This window comes from Phascolarctos cinereus, unplaced genomic scaffold (assembly GCF_003287225.1).
Source record: "Phascolarctos cinereus isolate Bilbo 61053 unplaced genomic scaffold, phaCin_HiC Scaffold_2;HRSCAF=192, whole genome shotgun sequence".
Lineage (NCBI taxonomy): Eukaryota > Metazoa > Chordata > Mammalia > Diprotodontia > Phascolarctidae > Phascolarctos > Phascolarctos cinereus.
In genome coordinates, this window is record NW_027555625.1 from 38,795,372 (window position 1) to 38,813,670 (window position 18,299).

Consider the following 18,299-nt stretch of genomic DNA (forward strand, 5'->3'; position numbering starts at 1 on the left):
ACAAGAAAATTTAGAAATATAACAAGCAATTATCATGTATGTAAAGCTTGGCACAGAACCAGTCAATTACCAATCAGGTGACCTTAAATTTAGTTGGATGAGCAAATAAGATGTGGATTCATAATCACTAATGGTAACATTTTAATTTCTAAGGCCCAATACTCTTAGCATTTTAAAAGAAAAGATTATTAGCCATAAATACACTTTTTTTAAAAAGACACATGGTGACAATTTCCAGCTCCAAATAACCTTTTACTTCATGAGCTGGAGTTCCCAGGAGTCTCCAGGTGTAGAGGGAAGGGAGTAATTGCAATTTTCCCAATTCCCTATCTAGGAGAGAAATGACAGAATTGGGCATATGCTTCTGGATAGGGATTCTGTCCTCTATGCTGACGAAAGTGTGCCAAGGTCCATGGTGTCTAACCACTGGACCAGGAGCCTGAGAGGTCAGACTGAGTGTGAGACAGCCTTGTAGCTGTCTGACCTATTTGGTGAGGCCTGACCCTTCCTAGGTGCTTGGAGAGCCACTCCGGTTATGGGGTTGGGATCTAGACCCCAGAAAGGAAAAACCCTGGACTTTCCCACTTGGCCAAATCTCTGGCATTTGCCTGAGGCTATAATCCCATCAACTGGCCTTTCATTGTAGCTACACCCAATCTCCCAATACTTTAACCTAGCCTATCCTTCCTTTGTTTTACCTCCCTATGTATGGCCCCTGGCCATTTGCCACCCTTAATCCTAGCTAGGCTCCATTCTCCCTTGGCCTTGGAGGTCCAGGTCCCAGGAGTTCTGTTCACCCAAAACTTACTGGCCACTCCTAGGTCCCTCCCACAGTGTTTCTGTATATAAGGTCCACCTTGTCTCCATTAAATGCTTGGATTCCTAAAATCTAGCCACTGCTCAGATTGCTAAAATCTAGCCACTGTTTAGATTCTTAAAATCTAGCCAATAGCTTACTAATGTTCAGACTTCTTAAGAGTCTGCCCAATATGATGGATGTTCTAATAAACCTTGTCTTTGGCTGAAAGAAGGCTTGGGTTGAATTCTTTCAGGCAGGACCCATGTGTTGTGATTTTGGGGTCCCAGCACCCCTGAACCTCTAAACTGCATCACCAACTACAGGGTGAGAAAAGGAATAGGGAGAGAGAGGAGGCTTACATACCTTCCAGTCTTGGCTGGAGAGGAGCTGTAGTTCCTTGTCTCTTTTACCTTTGAGATTTATCAGATAAGCCTTAAGCCTTCCAGCTCTCCATTCCCATCCTCCTGGGAATTTTGCTGTGTGTGATAGACAATGAGACCTTGAAACTAGGGCACAGGGACCCCCAAAGAAAACCAGGCACGAAGGCCCTCCTACCCGCCTCCCCAACAACCCATAGGGAAGGGGAAGGAACAACACAGGGTAAACTAAGGTGCAGGGGAATAAAAGTCTGTTCAAACAGAGCAAGGTGCCTTTTATTTAAGTTTTGGAGATCACATTTCTTACTAAGCTTGTCTTGTTTAGAAATCCTCTTTACAAATCATGTTTCTAGATTACATTGAAGTCAGGCTGTGTTACAAAGGAACAGTAGCACTTTTCTAAGATCTCCTTCCCTGAATTTCCCATCCTAACAGTGTCCTAGCAGCCTCCCACTTGTCTTAGCGTCCCAAGACACTTGAGAGGAAAAAAATGTGACCGACCCAGCCCAAGGGCATCCCCTTGTGCGAGGGTCAATAGTTCAACTGATCGCCCAGAAGTCAGTGGAGCTTCAGGCTTGCTGGCAGTGTCTGGGCACTCCAGGGGTCTCTCAGCCAGGAAGACAGCAGGAGCAGAAAAGGTCTGGGGAAGAGAACAAAGAAAAGGGCACTTACCTTTTATGCCAGTGGCCAGGAAAAGATCAGCAGAGTCTAACTGATATTTGAACTCCCAGGTTTCGGCACCATTTTATGCTGAAGTTTGGAGTTGGGAGAGCTGGCTTAGGTATGAAAGAATTCACTTAGACCTTCTCTGTAGCCATTGGGAGCTTTATTTATGGGCCTGAGGTTAGCAAGGAGCTAAACAAAGGGCGATGATATAGGAAAAGACCCAGGCTTATAAAGAGAGAAAACTACACAGCCTGTAGGAAGATGATGTACTTTTGGAGTTTCATATGGGAGCTGGAGATTAGGGACAGGATAAGAACAAACAAGGTGAGGAAGGTGGTTGTCAAGATTAGGAAAAATTGTGGTGACACAGGATGAGAAAGATAAATGATAGGATAAGGAACACAGGGTAAGGGAAACAAAGGCAATTCTTTTGGTACAGGATGGGCTACAGAATAAGCCTCAAACCCTCAGGGGGCCTGGGAAAGTCACCCTTAATATTATTTTTAATCCTAGGGCTCTCTGTCCCCACATCACTAAGTTGGCATAAAATATCCTTAAGTAACATAAATAACTTCCCAAAGTACTATAACAGAATTCCTAGATATCACAAAGTTCCTTAGTCAAAAAGATGTTTGTAATGGAGAAGAAATTCAGTTTTTATAATGCATGAAGAACATACCTAATTAAATTAGCCTTATCAATAAACAAATATTATCAAGCCATTAAAAATTTACTCAGTGTATTTTTTCCTTGTCTTTAAATATATCACTAGAAATTAGGATAAATAATTACATTCTGGAATCTCACCTAGATAGTGAATGTGGTAGTCCATAAATCTCTCAAATTAACATATCCCAAGAATTCTCATTTTACTCAGGAATTTCACAACACAGGAAACTTTTGCATAGAGTTGATAAGAATTTTAGGTGAAACTTATTCTTAAAGGTAAATAATACTTGGAAGTTTATTCTTTTTTTTTTTGGCTACGCAATGGGGTTAAGTGACTTGCCCAGGGTTACACAGCTAGAAAGTGTTATGTGTCTGAGACCAGATTTGAACTCAGGTCCTCCTGAATCCAGGGCCAGTGCTCTATCTACTGTGCCACCTAGCTGCCCATTGGAAGTTTATTTCTAACCTGTTCATTCTCCCCAATTTTGGGGGGGGGGGAGGAGATACAATTCTTGATCTAACATCCCTAGATTATAAGAGAAACTGCTTTTTCAACAACACAGCTGATACAATTCATTTACCAGATTACACCATAAAAAAATTTAGAAATATAGCCATGCCATAAGCAATTATTATGTATTTAAAACTTGAAATAGAACCAATTAATTACCTGCTTATAACCAAATATACCTCATTAAATATTAACAGTTTTCAAATTATCAAATTTTATCACATCCCTTTAAAAGACTAATCCATCTGCACCATTTCTACCTCACAATATGATGGTCTCTCAAATTTTACAATCTAAGAGAGTTTTAGAAATACAATACAATTTAGGAACATAGCAACAATACAAACAATAAACTTCAGAAGACATCAGTTGCATTTCCAGATTATCACATATAGAAATTATTGATCTTATTACTTTTGGTATTTAAAAAGCACTTCAAAGTTATCAGGCATGGGACAATTATGTTAAATTAGATAATAATGTCCTCTAACATGTCAGTCATTGTTTTAAGCACTTTACAATCATTATATCATTTTGATCCCATAACAACAATCATTATTACTTTTCCCTTTACAAATCAGGAAACAGAGCAAACAGAGATAAAATAACTTGCTATAAATTCCAAAACTGAAACAGAGCTTGGGGCTTACCAAGAGCAGAAGTTGGCTTCTCAGCTCATAACGCTATCACCAGGGGCTCTGGTGGCTGATGCCAGGGCCTTCCCAGAAGTGATCACTCTTGGTAATAGGGTTTAAAGAATCTGACTCATCTATCTCTCCCCTTCCCACAGTTGCAGAATTTACTGAGGCTGGTGCCTTTTGCAGGTGCTGATGCAGGATGGGCAGAATGTATTGAACCTGGATATTAATCCCAGGCCTTGCTTAAAAGGGTGGGCTGCAAGGTGCTCAGGGGCACAGAGCCATTAAGGCCACTGCTAGTCTGTAATAGCTGCCCCTCTCCTCCTTTTGCCAGATGGGGAAGGCTGATCTAAGTTTTCCCTACATTCTCCAGTATTCTCTTTTCTTTTACAATCCCCTTAACAAGATACTTATCTCTAGGGAAGGAGTGCTGAGGAATCAGGATTGGGAGGAGGTGTTTTAGCAGAAGGTGAGCTCCTGGAATTACCCCCAGTCTCAGAAGTTTTCTCCAACAATCTCAAAATGATCAATTTCCCAATTTCTTAATTATTAATCTCAAAACCTCCAGAATCTGCTAAGATGTCTTTAGCTGTATCTCACTTTTCACTGTAAGTCTAGGCTGGCCAGGCCTGAACTCACAAGGAAAGGAGTTTTACAGGTTTGTTATTTTCCTAGCTGCAGCCCTTAGAAGTCTCTGGCTGCCTTTAAAATCTTACAAGGTAGAGATACAGAGACACAAACCAGACAGGACAAATTGACAGGACAAATACAATACAAACATAGTGACATAGCGAGCACTTCATGACAAAGAGAGAGGAAATTAGAAGGCTTGTTAGAAAAACTCCAACATGAATTGGCCATTTATTGTTATTCTGAGGTAGGGGGAGGCCGAGCTTGGAGAATTTGCAAGGATCCAAGACCTGATAGTGAGCCTAACTCAGAGTGTCCCTGAGGCTGCAGATTTAAAGGGGCAAGTCCCAATGAAGTTAACTTCTGAGTCCCCTTCAGGACCATAGCCTTCAAGGGAAAAGGGGAAGGAGAAGGAGATTATTCTGAGCCTGGGAAAGAGTGCTGAAGCAACTTTGTGGGCCTTAAGGGAAGAGGCTTCTGCCTTTCCTTCTCCCTGGGCTATCTCAGCCCAATGATGAAAGCATTCCCACTCCTGGCTAGATGTTTTGTTGGCCTTTAAACTTAATTTGGTTTTAAGATAAAGTAACTTTGATTGGTTAAAAGAACCCCTGTTGTGGCCAACATAATTTGGGGTTATCTTTAGTTAACTGACATCATCACTGGCAGTATTTGTAATTACCAGATTGGCAATGGCTTGACATATAAGAGGCAGTGCTCTTGTTAGCCAAATTTGTAGTTTTAGTTTCTGACTGACCCATAGCCAATTTCCCTAGATCGAGCCTTACCAGAGGGGACCTAAGTGATATAGTAGCCAGAGTTTCTAAACTTTGACTTGATCCCCAACCCCAGAGCTAACTTAAAGGGAATTTCTTTCAGACTTCAACCAAAGTAGTGGGAGGTCCATAGAAGCTAGGAATAGGATAAACTTACCCAACCCCATCAAGTTTAGGACTCCAAGAAAAAACAGATCCTGAGGTACCTGAGCCACTAGCACTGCTGAGGTGGGCTGTTGTTTTCTGCCATTACTTCAGTGCCATCCGAAGTCTCAGGGCACCATTACTGTCAACCTGAAAGTTGGTTAAAGAGACAACAAGCTAGCTGATAAGTAAATTCATATTGTTTTATTGTCTTAAGTTAGCAGCATGTAACATGTTACATGGAGCCAGAGGTTTAACTCTGCCTGAATCAAGCAATTTTAGCAGGACATTTAAACCCTGACTCAGGCTGTCTGTGTTAATTGATAGGCAAATGTCAGATCCAGGATATCTGAGTTTCCTTTACCACTATAGAATATCAAGGTAAGAAAAGTCCCATCATTCAAGGTAGAGTCTGGGTTAAAGGCACCTTAGTGGTCATAAACAGAAGAATGCTCTTGATCAGCTTTAGCTGTTGACACAGGAAGGGGCATTCTTAGCTCATTCAGGAAGAAAAGATTAATTCAGATTTTTGGCCCTTATTGGGGCTCAATTGATCTCAAATGATTATCATGGTAAAGGAAACACAGATACCCTGGATCTATAATTTACACTTTCACATTCTCCTATCTTATTGTATTTATAACCTATTCAATTAAAAACATTCCTTTTTCATGCTATGGTTAAACATATATGGAGACCATAAATCTGAGTAACACAGACATCCTGAGTCAGGGTTTAAATGTCCTTCTAAAATTGCTTGATTCAGTCAGAGATAAAGCTCTGGCTCCACGTACATGTCACTAACTTAAGGGAATAAACAACATGAATTTACTTTTCACTTAGCTTATTGCCTCTTTAACCAACTTTCAGGTCAATATTTTCTTGGTCTACTTTTTCCTTTTGATTTCCTAAAATTTACCTTACATATTTGGTATGGAGGAAACAAGGAAACAAAACATTTCTTAAATTTCTAATTTTTTTTTTAATTTTTAGGCAACTGGGGTTAAGTGACTCACCCAAGGTTACACAGCTAGTAAGTGTCAAGTGTTTGGTCTGAGGCCAGATTTGAACTCGGGTCTTCCTGACTCCAGGACCAGTGCTCTATCCACTGTACCATCTCACTGACCCTAAAACATTTCTTAATTAACTTATTTTTGGTTTTCAACATTCACTTCCACAAGATTTTGAGTTCCAAATTTTCTCCTCATCTCTGCCCTCCCCTACTCCAAGACAGCTTGCATTCTGAATACCCTTCCCCCAATCAGCTCTCCCTTCTATCAAGGACCGTCCCCCTTCTCTTATCCCCTTTTACCTTCTACCCTTCTATAGGGCCAGATAGATTTCTATAACCCATTGCCTGTATATCTGACTTCCCAGTTACATGTAAAAACAATTTTTAGCCTTCGTTTTTAAAACTTTGAGCTCCAAATTCTCTCCCTTCCTCCTCCCCACCCACCCTCATTGAGAAGGCAAGCAATTTCATATGTTATACATGTGTAGTCATGCAACATACTTCCATAATAGTCATGTGAAAACCTCCATCCTCTCCCACCCCCTGTTTCTTCTGTTCTCTCCTTTGACCCTGTCCCTCCTCAAAAGTGTTTCCTTCTGATTACCCCCTCCCCCAATCTGCCCTCCCTTCTATCATCTCCTCATCTTTTATCCACTTCTTTCCTATTTTCCTGTAGGGTAAGATAATATGAGAAGTAAGAAACGATTATATTTCCATATGAGGAAATAACTCTGGCCAAGGAGCTTCAAGAAACTGCTAAAATCAGGTGAAACTGGTATTGTGGTTGGGAACAGCTGGAAGTAGGACAAAGGTTAAGATTCACTCAGAGTTTATGTGCTTAATAGATTCATGAACACTAGTTTCTCCACCTCTGGGTGGGGTTAAGATGCCATTTTCTAAACATATGATGTTAGAAGAAGGGTGGAGAACATGCCAAGGGGAACACGTGGTAGGTGTTTCAGGAAGTCAGGTTGATTTGATAAAATGGAGTCTCAGGCCATCTCCCTTAGTATCTAGTACATAGCAACTGCTCAATGAATGTTTTTGAATTGAATCAAACTGATTGGAATCATGCCATGCTGCAATCATCTCTTTTAGAACAGATGTCTTCACCAAACAAAACAATGTCTACCTTTCATCCATTGCCATCCTTATTCCAAGTATTGCTGAGCACACCAAAACTTGATTGCAACTAAAGGTTGTGAACTGTCTATGGTGATTGTGCTAATAGGATTCACTCTTAGGTCATGCAGCATTTAATCGCTGGTTGAATGCTGCCTCAGATAAACTGAAACCTGGGAAAGACCTTAGCTTAAAAAGGCCAAGGTCTCCCACTGCATCTGGGTCCATCTCTAGTCTTCCTGATATATATCTTGCCACTTGACCCAGAGAGCTTTTGAGGAGACACTGACTTTACACAGCCCTGCCTGGATTAAATCCAATTCATTTGCAAATCAAGATATCACCATCCCCATGTCATTGATCCTTTTTGAGAAGGAAGGACAAACAACAATCTATGAGTAGAAGTAGCCCCACTGAGCAGTTCCAGTTCTAATTCAGCAATTCTGCTCTTTCCTTCCTTCCTTCCACCCTTCCTCCTTTCTTCTGCATGGGAAATCATACACTTAGATGTAGGTACTATGCTCAAAGGAATATAAATTTCTTTTTTTACAAGCTTTTATTTCATATTCTATTTTCCCCAATTACATGTAAAAATAATTTTTAACATACATTTTTTAAATTTTGAGTTACAAATTCTCTTCCTTCCTCCCTCCCCATCCTGCCCTCCCCATTGAGAAGGCAAATACTTCCATATAAGTTACACATGTGTAGTCATGCAAAACATTCATAATAGTCACATTGTGAAAGAAAACATAGACAAAAACCCTCAACAGTAAAGAAAGTTGGAAAAAAGTATGCTTCAGTCTGTATGCAGACACCATCAGTTCTTTCTCTGGGAATGGATAGCATTTTTCATTGTAAGTCCTTCAAAGTTACCTTGGATCATTGTATTGCTAAGAATAGCTAAGTCATTCATGGCTGATCATCTTACAATATTGCTGTTCCTTTGTACACAGTACATTTCTCTTTGTATCAGCTCATGCAAGTCTTTCCAGGTTTTTCTGACAACATCCTGCTCATCATTTCTCATAGTACAGTACTATTCCATCATAATGACATACCACAACTTGTTCAGCCATGCCCCAATCAATGGGCATCCCCTCAATTTCTAATTCTTTACCCCCAGAAAACAGCTGCTATAAATATTTTGTATATATAGGTCCTTTTCCTTTTTGTTTTTTATCTCTTTAGGGATATAGAACTAGTACTGGTATTGCTAGGTCAAAGGGTATGCATGGTGTTATAGCCCTTTGGGCATAGTTCCAAATTGCTCTACAGAATGGTTGAGTCAATTCACAACTCCACCAACAGTGCATTAATGTCTCATTTTTCCCACATCCCCTCCAACATTTGTCATTTACCTTTTCTGTCCTATTAGCCAATTTAATAGGTATGAGTTAGGACCTCAGAATTGTTTTCATTTACATTTCTCCAATCAATAGTGAGTTATAGTATTTTTTCAAATAGCTATAAATAGCTTTGATTAATTCATTTAAAAACTGATCATATCTTTTGATCCTTTATCAATTAGGGATGGCTCTTATTTTTATAAATTTGACTCAGCTTTCTATATGTTTGAGAAATGAGAGAAACTTGGTTCAAAAAATTTTTTACACTTACTATTACTAACTGTATTTCCCTGCACCCCTACATTTATTCTATTCTCTTTCTCCTTTCACCCTGTCCCTCTCCTCAAAAGTGTTTTGCTTCTGACTACCCCCTCCCCCTCCCTTCTATCACTTCCCCCTTCTCTTATCCCTTGAGCAAGATAGATTTCTATACCCAATTGCGTGTGTATGTTATTCTTTCTTTGAGCCAATTCTGATGAGAGCAAGGTTCACTCCTCCCCCTCATCCCCCCTCTTCCCCTCCACTGCAAAAGCATTTTCTTGCCTCTTTTGTGTGAGATAATTTATCCCATTCTACTTCTCCCTTTCTCTTTCTCCCAGTACACTCCTCTCTCACACCTTAATTTTATTTTTTAGCATCATCCCTTCATATTCAACTCACACATTTGCCATCTTTCTATATATAATCTCTCTAACTATCTTAATAATGAGAAAAAGTCTTATGAGTTAGAAATATCATCTTCCCATGTAGGAATGTAAACAGTTTAAACTTATTAAATCCCTTATGATTTCCCTTTCTTTTTTACCTTTTTATGCTTCTCTTGAGTCTTGTATTTGAAAGTCAAATTTTCTATTCAGCTCTGGTCCTTTCATCAAAAATGTTTGAAAGTCCTCCATCTCATTGAATATCCATTTTTTGCCTTAAGGATTATACTCAGTTTTGCTGGGTAGATGATTCTTGGTTGTAATTGTAGCTCCTTTGCTCTCCAGAATGTCATATTCCAAGCCCTCAGATCCTTTAATGTAGAAGCAACTAAATCTTGTTGTATCCTGACTGTGGCTCTGCCATACTTGAATTGTTTCTTTCTGGCTGCTTGTAATATTTTTTTCTTGACCTGGGAACTCTGGAATCTGTCTATAATATTTCCAGCAGTTTTCATTTTGAGATCTCTTTCAGGAGGTGATCAGTAGAGTCTTTCAATTTCTATTTTAGCCTCTGGTTTTATAATATAAGGACAGTTTTCTTTGATAATTTCTTGAAACACAATGTCTAGGCTCTCTCTCTTTTTTTTTAATCATGGCTTTCAGGTAGTCCAGTAATTTTTAAATTCTCTGTCCTGGATGTATTTTCCAGGTCAGTTTTTTTTTCCAATGAGATATTTCACATTGTCTTGTATGGTGAGCTTTTGGATGTCCTTTTCCATTTGGACAATTCTGCTTTTTAAGGCATTCTCCTTCTCTTTGGTTTTTTGGACCTCTTTTGCCATTTGGCCTAGTCTGTTTTTGTAGGTGTTATTTTCTTCAGTATGTTTTTTGTGTCTCCTTTACCAAGATGTTGACTCTTTTCTCATGATTTTTTTTTTGCACCACTGTCATTTCTCTTCCCAATTTTTCCTCTACTTCTCTTGCTTGATTTTCAAAACCCATTTTGAGCTCTTCCATGGCCTGAGACCAATTCATAGTTTTCTTGGAGGCTTTGGATGTAGGAGCTTTGACTTTGTTGTCTTCTGGTTGTGTTTTGATCTGCCCTTTCACCATAGTACCTTCCAATAATCAGAGTTTTTCCATTGTTTTCTCATTTTCCTAGCTTATTAGTTGACTTTTAAGTCTTTGTTAAAGTAGGGCTCTGCTTCCAGGGTCGAGGTCACACTTTCTCAAGTTTCAAGGGGTTTGTGCAGCTGTTTTCAGAGATACTTCTAGGGACCTGTAAATTTTCAGTCTTTTCAAGGTGGTATTATCTAGGGAGAAGTGTTTAGTACTGTCCTGGCCTGTGCTCTGGTCTGTGAGTGACCACAGGCATGTTTTTCTGCCCTGGAACTGTGAGGAAAGTCTCCCTCCACATTGTCTGCAAGCTCTGCTATGCTAGTACTCTTCCTCACCTGGGACTTCCATCCAGGACTTGGATCTGAGTATGGGCAAAGCAACAGGGTCCTGCCTCAGTGCTGGTGAAAAGATCCCTGTAATCTGCTTCTGACCAGTTGTTCTAACAACTGTCTATGGGCCAAAAGCCCTGGAAGCAGCTGCTACTGCTGCCACTGTCACTGCCACTGCTCACTCAGTCACTCCCAAGGCCTGCTGCTAGTTTGCTGGGGCCTGGTCTGTGCTGATGCAACCTGTGCTGGACCTAGCTCCACTCTCACTGACACGTCTTTCCTGTTAACCTTCTAAATTGTCTTTGATGTCTGTGGGCTGAGAGGTCTGGAAACCACCACTGCTGCAAGTGATTCAGCCACCAGGAGGCCTGCTCAAGCTTTGCTGGGGCTAGGGCTGGGTGTATGCTGGTGTAGCTGGCTCTGAACTGTGCTCCTCTCTCAGCCTGGTGTAACAGACCTTTACTGCTGACCTTCCAAGTTGTTTTAGGCTGGAAATTTGTTTAGTTCCATCTTTTTGTGGGTTCTGCTGCTCTAGAATTTGTTTAGAGTTATCTTTTAAAGGTATTAGGAGGAGTTTGAAGGAGAGCTCAGGTGAGTCACTGCCTTTACTCAACCATCTTGGCTTTGCCTCCCCAGAATAGTAATTTCTTAAACTAGAGCTCTGGGTGACCAGGTGTTGATAAAGTCCATTGGGGTTTAAACGGAGCTTCTTGACAATACCTTAAAGCCAAATCACTCTGGCTCTCATTGATGGCCAACAATTGGCCCAGCCTAAGCCTCTGTTCTTCATTGTTTGGCTTTTGATGGCTCAGAATAAGTGTAAATAGCAATAATTTCTGTTCTGGCCGGAAACCTTGAGGGTCTTCCCTTCCCCAAATGATTTTATTTTCTTTTTTTGAATAGGCAAATGAGGCCATCTTTTGCTTTATTTCTTACCCAACCTTGCCTCAGACAAACTGAGACCTGGGAATGACCTTACAAGGAATATAAATTTCCTGAAATAGAGCCCTGGAAAACCAATCATTGATAAAGCCATTGGGTTTCAAATGGAGCTACTTCACTATACTTTAAACCCAAATCACTCTGGCTCTCACTGATTGGCCAATAATGGGCCCCAGTACAAGCTTTTTTGGTCATTGTTTGGGTCTTGTTGGCTCAGAGTGAGTGTAAATAGCAATTCTTTTCTGTTCTTGACAGAAACTCTGAGGGTTTTCCTCTTCCAGATTGATTTTTTTAAAAGTAATTAAAAGAGGCCATTTTTTTTTGCCTCATTTCTTACCTAGTCTTAATCATTGGATGCCTGCTGCCTCAGACAAACTCAGACTGCAGAAAGACATCAGGTTAAGAAGTTCAAGGTCTCCCACTGCATCCCATCCTGATCTATATCTTGCCACTGGACCCATATAGCTCTGGAGGAGAAAGTGAGACTAGTGACAGCACAGCCCTCCCTCACTTAAATTCAATTCACTTGCAAGTTAAGACATCACCCTTCTGGATGTCATTTGGTCCTCTTTGTGAATAAAGGAAAAATAGCAATCTGTGACTATTAGAAGAGCAATGATGCCATCTCTCCTTGTCAGAGGGAGGAGTGACAGGAAGCATCTTTCTATACATCATCCCTTTCCCAAATTCTAGCAACAGGGATTGTTAGAGCTAGAATAGGGACCTGAGAAATCACCTAGGAGGGAGTTAAGGTCCAAGCATTCCTTGTCACGGTGGACATGAGCTAACCAGCTAGGGTGAGCAAAGTAGTAGACCAAGAGCTCACATATATACAGAAATGTATAATTTGCAACCATTCTACATTGGGTCTTTTGACCCTCACAACAATCCTGGCAAGGTGGGTGTTCCTATTAGCTCCACTTGATGGTCCAGGAAGCAGTGGCTGAGAAATCTCATGTGTTTATGAAGGTTCAGGGAGAGAAAGATTCAAATACAGGTCTTCATAAATCTAAGTACATTATTCCATTAGTGCCTTAGCTGATAAATATTAGAAATTAATCTGGAGAGGAGTATCTCTGTGCTACACAGACTCTTCAGGCCTGAGTACTGTTGACTCATAATCACAGGAGTAAAGCCTGTTAAGACACTTACATCTTTCTTCTTCCTGACGCTTGCCTGGGTGCAAAAGGACAGCATTCTAGTGACACTCACACAAGGCTTTACCTTCCTTCTCTGTACGTGGGCATGGGCTATCCCTCATCCCTTGTAATCTTCAACTTCATAACTGATACCTCTCAGGATCCTGGACTTTCTTTAAGATTCAGCTCAAGCAGGGCTTCATCTGGATCCTTTTCTCAGTCACCCACAGCAGTAAAATCTTTTATCCTGAGAGAAGGAGGGATCATTCAGAATTCAAGAGCTATGTGCTGCTAATCATCTCCCATTAATTTGCCATCCAGGGATATCTTCAAGGACAGATAGTAGGATTGTAGAGGGACTATACTAATAAGGTGGATGAACAGACAATCTTCAGCCATCTCTGAATAAACTCTGGAATGTCTGCAAGGTCTTGAGTATCATTGTCCAACAATGATGGCTGCTACCAGGACCAAGAAGCCTGATGGGTTGTACCCTTCTCTAAAATGAGGGACCACTCTCAGCTATGACCACAGGGTCAGTTTCATGAGAACCTGGCTTCATAGTAGAAGAATTAAGCTCTTTCTTCAATCTCTGGTTCTTCACACACACCCCACCCAGAGTCCCAGGGAAATCCACTTAAAATTTAGGTTGGACTCATTTCTTGGGTTTTCCCAATAGGGAATGTGAAAAGCTACTCAAGGTACCATGTAAATCAGTCCTAAGACCACAACTGGATTCCTTTACCTAAAAGATTCTCAAGTGTCCATTGACAAGAGACTTGAACAAGGAATAGCAGTAACACATACACTATTATACTCTTCCAAGATAGTGGGAATTAAATATCAGAACATGAAGGAAGAGGAATTGGATGTTTTATCTCACTTTGCAAACTGCAAACTATTCTCTTGAGGCCTATATTTTGGGACAAGCCTGAGAAGGTGTTGGGCTGGCCCTCCCACTTGGTGGTTGTCTTCAAGTGTGGGACCTACAGAAGTTCCCTACTACCAATCAGCACTGTCTAAAGGACCCAGTGTCCCTGGACTTCTCAAATCCTAAGCCTGCCTCCAAGGTTGAGAAATTTGACCAGGATCACATTTCAGTTATCTATACTTAGGAAAGAAAAAGAACCCAGACTCAGACCCACCTAGGCAGAAATTTTTTTTTGTCATTCTGCCAGGGTGTGAAAAAGGCCACATCTTTCCCCACCCCTGAGAGGAAGGCTGCTATAGGAATTATTGGGCAGGTGGCAGTTAGAGCATGAGCATCAGGGGAATAGCTATTTCATTTACAAATTACAGCATCTTTTCATCTCATTTTGACAGATGAGTCAACTGAAAATCAAGGAGCTTATTAAGTGGATCCCCAAGATCACAGAGCTAGTACATGATTGAGATGGGAACTCTCTGGATTGAATTTGAGTAGCTTCATGCAGAGCTCATTCTTTCTACTGAAACTCATAATTCTAAATACCTGTAATCTTTACTGAAACTCATAATTTTAAATACCTGTAATCTTCCCGAGATCCCAAGTGGCCATGAATCTTGGAATACAATGGTCTGAAATAAAGTCAAATTATACTTTACTCAAAGCAATGGAGAGAAATCTAGCAAACCTAAGATTAGCAGACTCCAGCAGCCAATGGGTTAGACCCCACTGAAGCCTCCCATCATATTCCCCCATCTAATGTCTACTGCAATGTACTCCAGCACAACTCACCTCCTTAGTGTGCTGCCAAACTCCCAGATTAGAATTGTTGTGGGAGTCAGTGATGGTCATTCTCAAATGTGATGGTCCTGTGCTCTGAGGTGACAAAATGACATGTCATAAAGAATGATAGAATCCTCCCCTATCTTCCCAGCATTCCCAGGAAAACTTTCAGCTCTCTAATTCCTCCGCAAAAAAGACAGAATATCGCCTCAGAGCAGTAGAAATAAACTTGAGGTAATGCAGTTGTTTGGTTAACACAACCTAAGAATACCCCAGGAAAGACTTGACCCCCAGGGACAGAGGTTGGAAACACCTTCAGGTCGATTCTGCTGAATCAACAATAACAAATCCCTGGGTCAGCTGGGAAACTTTCATATCAAGGATAGTGTAGGAGTCTGACAGCTGAGTAGGAGGAGACTGAAGGACCTTCCACTGTTGAGGGATGCTAAGCACAGCTGGCTTACCAGACATGTGCTAGGATGGGCTGCTTCTGAGAGGAAGACAGAACTAGCACACCCTTGGTGAGTGCAGTAGCAAAGGGACAGGACCCTGCCAGTTATGGGCACTTGCAGGAGGCTGCAGGCCCTGGTTTCTGTTCCAGGGCAGAGAGGACAGCTGTAGTTTGCAGCCAGTAAGACAGCACAGGGAGTAAGATCATCTGTGCAGCAGTGTGACAGGGGCTGTAGTGGTAGCTCATGAGTGGAGAGAAGAGCCTAAGGTTGAGCCTGGGGCAGATTTCAGAAAATAACAGTAAAAAGGAACAGAGTCTTGGGGCATCATTTCCCCATATCTTGGGTCTACAACTTGATTAACCAAATAGCTACTAAATAATAAAAATAAAACAAAAAATATTTGATGAGCAAACAAAAGAAAAAGAACTTAACCATAGATAGCTACTATAGGGACAGAGAAGATCTGAGTTCATATTCAGAGGAAGATAATGGAGCTTAAAAAGCTACTCCTTTTTCAATGAGGAATGCCAAATGTTCCAAAGCACAAAAATGTTTCCTGGAAGAACTTAAAAAGGATCTTAAAATTCAAATAAGACAGATTGAGGAAAACAATAGGAAAAAACAAAAGCAATTCAAGAAAACCAAGAAAATTGTAAAGAGAAAGTCAACCAACTTGAAACAGAGAATCAAAAGCTTAAGAAAACAATTTCTTGAAAACAAGAATTGGGTGAAGGGAAGCTAATGACATTCTAAGACACAAAGGAAAGACAAAACAAAATTAAAAAGAATGAAATATCAGAAGAGAATGTGAAACATCTCACCAGAAAGACAGCTGATCTGGAGAACAAAGCAAAGAGAGATAACATAAGAATGGTCATACTGCATGGAAATTATGATTAAAAAAAGAATCTTGGTACAATATTAAGAGAAATTATTAAGAAAAATTCCCCTGAAGTTCTAGAATAAGAAGTAGAAAAAAATCCATCGATCACCACCTGAAAGATAGCAAAGGAGGAAAACTTATAGCCAAGTTTCACAGCTCCCAGGTGAAGGAGAAAAGGCTGGAAACAACAAGCAAAAAAAAAATGATATAAATATGATGGAGTTACAATAAGGATTACCCAAGACCTAGCAGCTACTACATTGAAGGATCATAGGCCTTGGAATGCCATATTTCACAGAGCAAAGTAACTGAGGTTGTGACCAAAGATACTTTAGCCAGCAAAGTTAAATATAATTCTTAATGGGAAAAAAAAATGGAAATTTAACTAACTGAAAGACTTTCAGGTATATATGACAAAAACAGCTGAGCTTAAGGGAAAATTTGACATGCACCATTCAGGAGAAACACAAACATTAAAGACTAATTATAAGGGACACAATAAGGTCAAATTGTTTGCTTTTTATATATGAAAATATTACATTATTTTATGACTGTCATTTTTATTTGGGGAGTCTGAAAGAAAGTCATGGGCTGTGCTAAGTATGATGGGGTGAGGTTAAAAACAACACTGTAGGAAGAGAAAAAGGATAAGGGGACAGCAGGTAGTGGTGAAACCCTATTCTCATCAGGACTGGGTTAAAGAGGGAACAATATATATACCTAGAATGGCATAAAAATCTTCTAAATTCAGAAAGAAATGAAAGTAAGAGGATAGGGTGTGGGAGAGGATAAGGGAAGGATTCTAGGAGGGGTGGGTAGGTTTAAGAATAGGATTGCAAGGCAGTGGATACAAGCAAAGGAGAGAGGAGAGGAGGGATAGGAATAGGGGGAGAAGTTCAGTGAGGGCAAATAGGAAGGAGGGAAATAAATAACAAGTAATTATAGTTTGGAATGTGCATGGGGTGAATTTACCTATAGGGTAGAAACTGATAGCATATTAAAAAATCAAATTTAACAATACGTTCTGTCAGGGAATGCTATGAAAGTGAGAGATACACACACAAAAAATAAAAAGGTCAGGAGTAGAATGTATTATATAAAAAACAGGGGTAGTAATCACCATCTCAGATAAAGTTAAAGCTAAAATAGATTTAATCAAAAGAGAAAAACAGGTGAACTACACCCCATGTCAGCCATACTATCCAATATTGTTTTAGACCATTTAAAATAATTAGACAGTATAAATACCAGAAAGTATTCCTGCCGCAACAGAGGAACTATATGAACAAAAACATAAACCACTTTTTATATTAATAAAAATCTAAATAATTGAAATAGTATTTACTGTTCATGTGTAGGTAAAGTCAATATTTTTAAAAATGACAATTTTACCCAAAAAAATACTGAAGAAAATAACACCTTAAAAAATAGTCTAACCCAAATGGCAAAAGAGGTCCAAAAAGCCAATGGGGATAAGAATGCCCTAAAAGGCAAAATTAGCCAAATGGAAAAGGAAGTCCAAAAGATTACTGAAGAAAATACTTCCTTAAAAATTAGAATAGAGCGATTGGAAGCTAATGACTTTAGGAGAAATCAAGACATTGTAAAACAAATCCAAAAGAATGAAAAATTAGAAAACAATGTGACAAGTCTCATTGGAAAAACAACTGCCCTGGAAAACAGATCCAGCAGAGAGAATTTAAAAATTATTGGACTATCTGAAAGCTATGATCAAAAAAAAAAAGAGCCTAGACATCATCTTGCAAGAAATTATCAAGGAAAACTGCCCTGATGTTTTAGAATCAGAGGGCAAAATAGAAACTGAATCCACCGATTTCCTCCTGAAAAAGATCCTCAAAGGAAAACTCTTAGGAATATTGTAGCCAAATTCCAGAATTCCCAGGTCAAGGAGAAAGTATTACAAGCAGCCAGAAAAAAACAATTCAAGCAAGATTTAGCAGCTTCTACATTAAGGGACTGGAGGGTATGGAATATAATATTCCGGAGGGCAAAAGAGATAGGATTACAACCAAGAATCACCTACCCAGCAAAACTGAGTATAATCCTTCAGGTGAAAAAATAATCATTCAGTGAAATAGAGGACTTTCAAGCATGCTTGATGAAAAGACCAGAGCTGAATAGAAAATCTGACTTTCAAATACAAGACTGAAGTGGAACATGAAGAGGTAAACAGGAAAGAGAAATCAAAAGACTTATTAAAGTTGAACTATTTACATTCCTGCATGGAAAATGATATTTATAACTCATGAGACTTTGTCAGTATTAGGTAGTTGGAGGAAAAAATTATATGTATGTATGTATACAGATAGATATATGTAGATATAGATATAGATAGATAAATAGGGCACAGGATGAGTTGAAGATGAAGGGGT

The 18,299-nt window shown here is 39.8% G+C and overlaps 1 long non-coding RNA gene across 1 annotated transcript; it reads right to left on the reverse strand.

Moving 5' to 3' along the window:
- Positions 1 to 1,410: 1,410 nt before the first annotated feature.
- Positions 1,411 to 17,104, reverse strand: LOC144455747 (uncharacterized). The gene is made up of 4 exons (XR_013484470.1): positions 14,581 to 17,104; positions 14,370 to 14,420; positions 5,270 to 5,357; positions 1,411 to 1,816 (listed from the first exon to the last, which is right to left on the reverse strand). It is a non-coding gene; the product is annotated as an uncharacterized LOC144455747 (long non-coding RNA).
- Between the last annotated feature and the right edge of the window lie 1,195 nt (positions 17,105 to 18,299).